Consider the following 9599-nt stretch of genomic DNA (forward strand, 5'->3'; position numbering starts at 1 on the left):
ATCTCTATCTTGCTTTTCTTTCACCTCAGAAACTAGAGATGATTCTGAACTACTCTGAACCCATATATCACCTTCATCTGTATCGATTAACCGAACGTCTAGTCTGGCAAGATGATGTACTTCCTGAGCTAACTTCTTCTTACTGTTCTCAATATGAGAAACACTACCCGTGTATAGTCTACTGAGAGCGTCAGCCACTACGTTGGCCTTGCCCGACTGATAGAGGACACTCATGTCATAATCTTTTAAAAGCTCTAGCCACCTTCTCTGACAAAGATTGAGATCTTTCTGAGAAAAGACTTACTGAAGACTTTTAAGATTAGTGAACACTTCTACATGAACTCTGTATAGATAATGCCTTCAAATCTCAAGGCAAAGACTACAACTGCTAACTCAAGATCATGAGTAGTATAATTCCTCTCATGGGGCTTAAGCTGTCTGGAGGCATAGGCTATGACCCTACCAAGCTGCATGAGAACACAACTCAATCCTACTCTAGATGCATCATAATACACTATGAACCCATCTGAACCATCTGGGAGAGATAAGACTGGAGCTAAGGTGAGTTGAGTCTTCAACTCCTGAAAACTCTTCTCGCAAGGATCTGACCACTGAAACTTGACTTTCTTCTGAGTTAACCTGGACATAGGGGATGAAATAGAAACAAATCCCTCAACAAACCATCTGTAATAGCCGTCCAAACCCAAGAAACTCCTGATATCTGATAGAGAGACAGGGCGAGGCCAATTTCTTACTACTTCGGTCTTTTGAGGATCCTCTTTAATGCCATCACCGGAAATGATATGACCAAGGAATGCTAATGACCTTAGCCAAAATTAGCACTTACTAAATTTGGCGAATAGCTGATGACTGCATAATCACGCTCACTGAGGGAATAGACCAAAATTTCATCTATGAAGATTATGACGAACACGTCCAAGTACTGCTTGAACACACGATTCATCAAGTCCATAAAAGTTATTGGGGCATTGGTAAGACCAAAGGGTATAACTAAGAATTCTAAATGACCATACCGAGTATGGAAAGCTATTTTTGGAATGTCACATTCTCTAAATCTAAGCTGATGATAGCCGGATCTGAGGTCTATCTTAGAAAAGTAACTGGCACCCTGAAGTTGGTCAAACAAATTATCTATTCTAGGAAGAGGATACTTGTTCTTGACCATGACCTTATTGAGTTTACGATAGTCTATACACATTCAAAGAAAATCATCTTTCTTGCACACAAATAATACTGGAGCACCCCACGGGGAAACGCTAGGCCTAATGAATCCCTTATCTAAGATATGTTTTAATTGTTCTTTCAGTTCTCTGAGTTCTACCGGTGTCATTCTGTATGGTGAAATAAAGATAGGCTGAGTATCTGGAAGAATATCAATACCAATGTCAATTTCCCTTTCAGAAGGAATTCCTAGAAAATCTTCTGGAAAGACATCTGACTATTCACCTACAAGTAGAACAAATTCAAGGCTGGGAGTTTTGGAACTAGTGTCCTTAACTCGAACAAGATGATAGACACATCCTTTAGATATCATTTTCTTTGCCCGAAGGTAAGAAACAAGCTGAACCTTAAAAGTGGATACACTACCCTTCCACTCAAGGACGAGTTCATTTGGGAATTAAAACTTGACTATTCTATTTTTGCAGTCAACTGTGGCATAGCATTAATGAAACCAATCTATGTCAAGAATGACATCAAAATCAGTCATTTCTAATTCGACTAAGTCTACTAAAATAACTTTCTGCAATATCATAATCGAGCAGTTCCTATATACCTGCTGGGCTATGATGGTTTTACCCACTGGGGTAGAGACTGAAAAGGGCTTTGCTAGGATTTCGGGAATGATTTGAAAATCTCTTTCTATATAGGAAGTAACAAAAGACAAAGAAGCTCTTGGATCTAACAAAGTGTAAACATGCATATGAAAGATCTGTAACGTACCAGTAACTAGAGATAATTTGGGTGTTGCCCACTAGTAGCACTGGTGGTGGCACCCTGCTGATTGGGTGACCAGACTGAGCTGAGGAGCGATTCTGTTGACCCTAAGGACCTGGCTGAGGACAGTCTCTGACTCTGTGGCCTGGCTTGCTACATTCGAAGCAAATACCACTGCCAGCTTTCCAAATACCTTGATGGTGCTTGCCACAAGTCTGGCAAAGAGGATAGGTGCGGGCACTTTCAACACTGTCCTGGGACTTAGAGCCTGGCACTCTGTTTTTGTTACCCTCTCTGAACTTAGAAACTGGAGCACTAGCTGTAGAAGGAGCTGGATCTGATGACTTAGGACGAAACTGAGAATAGTTTCCTCCTTCTGACTTAGGCTGAGCGAAGTTGAAACTACCTGTCTTCTCCCTCTTATTTTGTTTCTCCATCTGCTTAATCTTCTGCTTCTTTATCTGTCGAGCATGAGTCATAATCCTGGATAAAGTCATGTCACTATTCAGTATGGCAGATCTGCACTCATTTACCACGCTATCATTTACCCTTGAAGTGAACTTACTCATCTTGGCTCTGCTGTCTGCAACCACATGAGGGGCATATCTGGCTAATTGAGTAAACTTAAGAGAATACTCTTTTACCGTCATATTGCCCTACCTGAGGTTGATGAATTCTAGCACGTTAGCCTCTCTAAGCTCTTAGGGAAAGAATCTATCTAAGAATACAGTGACAAACTCCTCCTACTCTATAGGACGTACATCATTTGACCTTTCTGACTTCCACTGTTTGAACTAAGTATGAGCAACATCCTACAACTGATATACAGCTAGCTCAAAACTCTCAACAGTAGTCACCCCCATGATGTCTGTCACCTTCTGAACCTGATCAATGAATTCCTGAGGGTCCTCATCTACCTTAGACCCGAGGAAGGACGGAGAATTCATTCGGGTGAAATCTCAAATCCTAGTTGCGGCTGAATTAGCCACTGGGTTGGCGGGAATGACTATTGGTCGTTCATTTTGAGTGGCAACTGACTGAGCAAAAGTAGTGAATGCGGCCCTGAACTCTGCATGAGAAACATGATCGCCCAAAGGATCTTCAGGCTGAGGGGCTAACTGATTTTTGTTTCTTTTTTTAGGAGGTATATTCTGTAGAAGAAAGGGAGAATGGATTAGGCTGAGAGATTGACTTGAGATTATGCTCACTAGCACGACATGAATATTGAAAGAGGGGAAACTATTCCTAAAACATCTTATAGCCTCCTGTACATAAATGTGGCGCGCAACACACCCATGTATAAGACTCTACTAGATGCGGCTTTCAGACTTCTTAGGACTCTATTGAACCTTAGGATCTGATACCAAGTTTGTAACGCCCCAAATCTGGTACCCGAAATGCTACACGGTGCTCATGATCCCAAAGGATCACAAGCTAACCCATGACAGATATCTGTACCTATATACTGCATAAAATACTTTAAAATGCGGAAACATGAACTGAAAGGCCATAAGGTTCAATACTGAACATGATCTAAATAATATAACATCTGTGTGGGGTAATAGAATACCCAAAACAAAACTGAACATACTGAAGTCTGAAACATGATAGTCTAGAAAGTCTCTAACTGACTGAACTGTCTAAGTAAGGAGTTGATGGGATATGTCCCCAACTAACTCCAACTAATAAACTAATTAATGAGATAATAGGGAATAATCATATCCTCGAATGATGATGACTTACTTCTAACTTTGACTGCTGAAATTGGAATCTACTACTGATCTGAAGCTCATGTCTCTGAACCTATGGTAAAGACACCAGAACGCAAATGCATCAGTACTTTGAATGCATTGGTATGCATGTGAGGTAGGCTGAATGCATGGGGTTTATATGTATGAACAATAATAATAACTGACTATCTATCATGAGCGTGAGAATACATGCATGGGACATAACAACTGACACTAATACTGTGATAACATGATTAGTAAATCTGAATGTAACCGATAACATGAGTGACTATATCTGACAGTCCTGAATCTAATGGAACTATCTGAGTTCTGTACTATGTCTGAGTTGACTGTATCTGACAGCCCTAAATTCTGAAGAACTATCTGAGTTTTTTTACTGAGACTGATACTGAGACTTTGGGAGGTAGTCATCTAACCGACATGCCCCAAATAATGCATTATAGCTGAATTGGGGTCCAATCTATGCCCTGATTGGAAAGGTGTCAATACCACACCACTAGTAAGAACAACATATGAGTGACCCTAATATAACAGGTAACTCTAGTGAGAACGGTGGGAACCTTCATATAGCAGGATAAGTCACCCCATCTACCCTCATATAGCAGGCTATGATTTCTCAACCTCTGCTGGTTATATAGCTCTGGAACGCAAGGATTGCTTCTAAGGATCACACCCTCACATAACAGGTGAGTTCCCATACTTGGGTTCACTTGGGGCTAATTTCTACTCCCATCCGAATAGACACTGATCATAATTTACTGAACTGAACATGGACTGAGTTACTAAATTCCGTTTACTGATGGAATATTACTGATATCTGACAACTGACTGAGTTCATGAGATTATGGAGATTTCCTGAGTCATAAGACTGTCTAAAGTCTAAGGATTCATAGCTTGACTGGAAATATGACATGGCTCTAGGCACACAACTAATATTTCGGGTACAAGTACCCCCAGGACTCGATAGAAGGAAAACTGACCAAGCATAACTTACTTGAACATATAACTAACATCATAATCCATAATATATTTATAGAAGCATTCCATCAAAACATGTGATAAGCATAACTTGTACATACAGGGGGATTTCAGGTTATCATACTAGTTGGGCATTGTTCCTTCATCTAGGCATTTAATCAAACGCATGGTAGGCATAGCACATGTAAACAACATTATACAATAATTAATCATCATGATTCATCTCTAATTTTATCATATAGGGTTTATTCATAGGTTGACATGAATATACATTTATACGAATCAATTCCACATAAAATTGATCGCCCAACATGGATTTGAATTCAATTGATCATTCTCAACATAAACAAAACAATCCCAACATGAAATTCATAAGGAAATCCATAAACTTAAACTTAGAAAAGTGATTCTTGGGCTTCATGGATGAAAGGAGTCCATGAATGAACACTACGCATACCTTGGTTCGTGATTCCATGAAGATTGAAGGAGGAAACTTTCTTGGAATTGGATCTTCTATGAAAACCATAGCTTGTTCTTGAGAGGTTTTTTAGAGAAGAGAGTGTACTTTGGGTGTAAAGTGGCTGAATCACGTGTTAAAGGGCTTAAATAGGGAGGGGAAGTTGACCCTTTTAATCCTGGATGCATCATTTAATTTTTATAAAATTTTCCTGAATTAGACCCCTGGCGCGACGAGGCGCTATCGCGCCGTGTCACTGGATTTTGACAATTGGGAAATTGAGGGATGGCGTGACGCGAAGCCATAGCGTTGCCCCTTCTTTTGCGACCTGGAACTTTGGCGTAACACGGAGGAAATCGCGCTAAGACACTAACTCGAAGACTTGGGATCACATACCTTGGGAGGTTTGTGAGTTTTGGTTGAATGTGAATTAGAGTTTATAATTCCTAAATTACATAAGTCTTATAATTTGTTGTTTCTTATTTTCAAAATTATTTAGTGAAATTTGGGGTGAAATTCTATAGAGGTACAGGTCGTGATTTTTTACACCTTTTGAGCCAGGTGTTTTTTTACGTAAAAATACTATCTTATTTACTTATACAGTTCAATGCATAGTTAAAACACGTTAGGCAACTTATTTTACTTGTAGATTACTCTTAAGTGAATATAAAAGTGTCACGACCCAAACCATGGCCTAGCTGTACTGGCATCTCAATTCCTACATGGACCGAAGACCACCTGTTTTTTGCACCTAACCAAAGATCATGATACCCCTGATGTCGGATGAATTCTGAACATATAACAAGATAAATTCAAAGACTAAAAGATACTTCTATGATCAAAAACCAACAAACGGCCAAAACAACGGACCAACATCACTCAAGTCCACAGTAATTCAACAAAGCCTTCTACAAGAATCAAAACCAGTCTTGATCGAGACATGTCCCCGACTCTGACAGATGACAATGAAAATGATAATGTTAATGATAATGAAAACAATCAACTCAATTCTAAGAATGAAAATTAATGAAATGTCTAAGCCTTCCGAAGAATATAGACTCACCACTTTACTACAACAAACTGACAAACCGAGCTGATCCACCTAACTTTGTGCAGAAAAAAAAGAGATATCTCTGGTGCCTGCATCGCCTGAGGATACAACATCCAAAGATGGTTAATGGGGTGAATAATAGCATGTAACTCAGGGATAAAGATAACATAATGACTTGATCAATAATTCAAAATCATTCAAAATCAATGCATATAATCAAATGCTTATACATATATATCACGTGCCGGGATAGGGAACAAGGCTTAACATGCACTTTAAAACTTTAGCTTGGATTATATAGTTCAACCATTGTATCATAAAAAGGCACCTACGGCTATTGGGCCTATCTCTCCCCCAGCTGGTGGGGCCCCAGTGCATGTGGCCGCACGAACCAGAGGGTATACATATGCACTACAGGGGACTCAAACCTCCCAGCATATCAAGATGACACGTGCACCAAATCATGTAATATAATATGAGGGACTTGAACCTCCCAAATCAAATGATAGTAATAAGGGGGACTCGAACCACTCAGTCATTAAACCCCTACGTCGGCAATCGCAGTTTTCAGTATTGGTCCATCAAGACCTTCACTTTTACGACTCATCTACACAACCCTCATTAAAGCCCAATTAAAACAATTAGCACATATATTATCATTATTGAACTATGATATACATTTAGGCATATATTGTTGGTATCGTCATACTAATTACACTTGCAAGGTAACTTTAACATGCCATGCGATTTACCATTATTTGGGGGAAACACAATCCCCATTGGTTTAATTACACAATGGCTTGGGGAGTTACACACCCCCTTAAGGTTTAATTCAAAAATTATTATACTTCATTGACTTTTCACATTATGCAATAGTTCATGAGTAGTTCAATATGCATAGTTTTCATATTCAAAACCAATTTCATAATATAGGGTTGGGGTCATAACCACTTCAAAAGTCACAAGTTTGGGGAATCACAGTCCCTAGTTCATTCACCATTTTCATACATTACTTTGATTTTAAAATCACCATTTAAACGTAACACATGCGGGGACAAACATGAAACATCACATAAACAATAATTGTTCAAGACCATCAACCCACGTTTTCAAAACCAACCTTAATACCATATGAACAACACTTTAAAACTTATGATTTTTAGCATTAATAATTAGGGAAGAGTAACATGCTTGAAATGCCAAGTTTGACGAAAAGAATTCAACCCTTGAGCCCTTGGATGACCTATTTCTTGGAAACCTTAAGTATAGCTGCTTGGGAGAATTTAAGAGAGCTTTGAAAGTATTTTGGTATGCTACGAATGAGAAATAACTCCTCTTAAGTGCCTTATGATCGTAGGATTTTAATTGGGTGAGAAGGGAATTATCCAAAGTGCTCTCAATTTAAAACTAAAATTTAGTCGTCAGTAACTATTGGTCACTGTACAACTCGTATAGACTCATTATGATTGGTCATCACAAGTCGTAGCTAAGACAGTTTTCAAGGCACTCACAATTTGTTGGCCCTACGACTTAACCAATATGACTCGTAATGGGACCCTATGACTCGTAGGGTTCAGTCGTAGTCAATCCAGCAACCACTTGGGGTATCACTGGATACCCTACAACTTACACCCAATGACTCGTAACAAGTCCTTATGACTCATAGTGAACCACTCGTACTCAGAGCAGAACTCAACCATACACTTACTGATTTGATTACGATTCGAGTCCAACGACTCGTCAAGATTCTCTACGACTCATCAGGAGAGTCATAGTCAGGACAGTTATGTTAAAATTTCAGAAATTTTTAAGGACCAAAAATTTGAAGCGTTACATAAAAGCAGTTGGTTGCATACTCTATCAAAGACAATGTTACATGTATAGCTTAGCTAAAGAAAAGATATATTAAAAGAGATTGAACAAAACATATTTCACCTAAATTCTTTTTTGACTTATGATCTTAAGAAGAAAGGTGAAATAAATGTTCAACAAATTCGCTTAGCTAACAATATGACAGATTTATTCACCAAGGCATTGCCAACATCAACATTGAAGAAGTTGAAATATAAGATTGAAATGCATCATCTTTGAGATATAAAATTAAATTTTCATCAAGGAAGTGAAATACGCGTTGCATTATTTTTGCCTTAATTAAGGTTTTTTCCTGAATTCGATTTTCCTAATAAGGTTTTCAATGAGACATCACTCAAGGCGTATTACAAGATGTATGCACTTTTTTTTCTTCACTTAACTTTTTTTTATGAGTTTTTTCTAGTAAGATTTTAATGAGAGACATTATATATGAAACCATTCAATTTAGTGGAAGTCTCATTCAATGAATTCTTATGTACATCTAGCTTATTAGTTCTATCACTTCATACTTCTTACGAAAGATTTGTATATTCCAAAAAAAAATTACTAATGATGAAAAATACAATACAATAAAAAAGAAAGAAAATGAACTTTATATTATTTATTGCTTATATTTTATAACAATTTCCAGTTGTATATTTATCAATTCAAAAGGAGTAAATACATAATTACCCCACTGATGTTGGCCGAGATTTTTAAAAAGATACTTAAACTTTGAATTTGACCTATTACCCTATGGTTCTTCTTTATCCCTTTGCAAATACACTATTTTTTGCTGAATTTCAGTCACACCAAAGAAGGTGTAATGCATGCGCTAATCAGGTGTTGCCACGTGTAAATGTGTTTAATTTCATTTTTTAAATATTTTTTAATAAAATTTTCCTTTTAATTTTATTTATCAATTAATTAATTTTAATTTCTTCTTCTCCAATTCTCCATTAATCAATCTTCATATCTTCTTCCTCAATTCTTCATTAATCAATCTTCATTTCTTCTTCCCCAATTCTCCATTAACAGCCATTACTCTTTTTTTCTTATTCTTTTTTTCTCCAATTCTCCATTGAAGCTAGAAAATTTCAGAAAAAAAATTGTCGTTAATGAATCGAACTAGTGGGATACAAAATCATGTATTGACTTTAATATCTTCTTTATTTGTTTAAAAATTGTGAAATTAAGTTTTCTTTTTGTGATTAAATTTATTTTCCGTCTTCAACATCATTTACTTGAATCATATTGAAATCTCATTACTCATTAGTATAGAGTAATTTCTTTCTTCTTCTTCATCAATCTTCATTAATGGTTTATGAATATTTGACGGAAATTAAAAGTTTTAGCTTCAGAGAAAATCGAGTGACATAATTAATGGAGAAGAAGAAGAAGAAAGAGGAGGAGGAGGAGGAAGAGGAGGAAGAGGAGGAGAAGGAGGAGGAGGAGCAAGAGAAAAAAGATAGAGAAGGAGGAGAAGAAGGAGAAGGAGAAGGAGGAGGAGAAGGAGAAGAAGAAGAAGGGGGAAGTAGAAGAAGAAACGAAGGAA

This window comes from Capsicum annuum, chromosome 7 (genome assembly GCF_002878395.1).
Source record: "Capsicum annuum cultivar UCD-10X-F1 chromosome 7, UCD10Xv1.1, whole genome shotgun sequence".
Classification (NCBI taxonomy): Eukaryota; Viridiplantae; Streptophyta; class Magnoliopsida; order Solanales; family Solanaceae; genus Capsicum; species Capsicum annuum.